The sequence below is a fragment of the Myotis brandtii genome, unplaced genomic scaffold, assembly GCF_000412655.1.
Source record: "Myotis brandtii unplaced genomic scaffold, ASM41265v1 scaffold357, whole genome shotgun sequence".
Classification (NCBI taxonomy): Eukaryota; Metazoa; Chordata; class Mammalia; order Chiroptera; family Vespertilionidae; genus Myotis; species Myotis brandtii.
Window position 1 is genome coordinate 633301 of NW_005363729.1, and position 551 is coordinate 633851.

Consider the following 551-nt stretch of genomic DNA (forward strand, 5'->3'; position numbering starts at 1 on the left):
CAGAGCCCCACCAGGTCCCCTGTCAGTCCTGAGGGCTGTGGTGAGGGTCCCCCCAGCAGAGTGGGAGGTGAGGGTGAGGGTCTGTTCTCTCAGACATGAGCCTGTCTGCACCTCACACCCCCTCGTCCTCCAAGGCTCCGGCGTGTCTGGAGGTGACATGGAGGGGTCTTCCTCCCAGGCCTCTTGTCCGGGAGCCTCTTTTTTCAGAGCCGCAGAGAGAGCTGGGCCGCTCTGGACGGGCTGGGCTGGGAGGTTCTTAGCCCGGAGCTGTGTTGGGGGATGTGGGCGCCCCTGGAGCCAGGGCCCCTGGAGCCCGGGCCACAGCACAGGCAGTGGGTGGGTCCAGCATTGCCTCTGGCCCATCAGGGCGGGCGCGGGGCTGAGACCAGGCCACCTGAGGCCACAGGGTCCCCCTTCTCTGGGTGGCCCATCCTTGTGGCTCTGCGTCTACTTCCTTCCTCTCTCTGAGGGCTTCCTCTGCGTCCACACGCAGCCCCGGCCTGGCCATCATCCTGGACTGGTTCACCCTACCGTCTCGGCCTCCCCGGCCC

General features: G+C 67.2%; 1 protein-coding gene across 1 annotated transcript in view; it reads left to right on the forward strand.

Moving 5' to 3' along the window:
* VAV2 (vav 2 guanine nucleotide exchange factor) overlaps nt 1-551 on the forward strand; it is a 78952-nt gene that overhangs the window by 33093 nt on the left and 45308 nt on the right. The window lies entirely within an intron of this gene.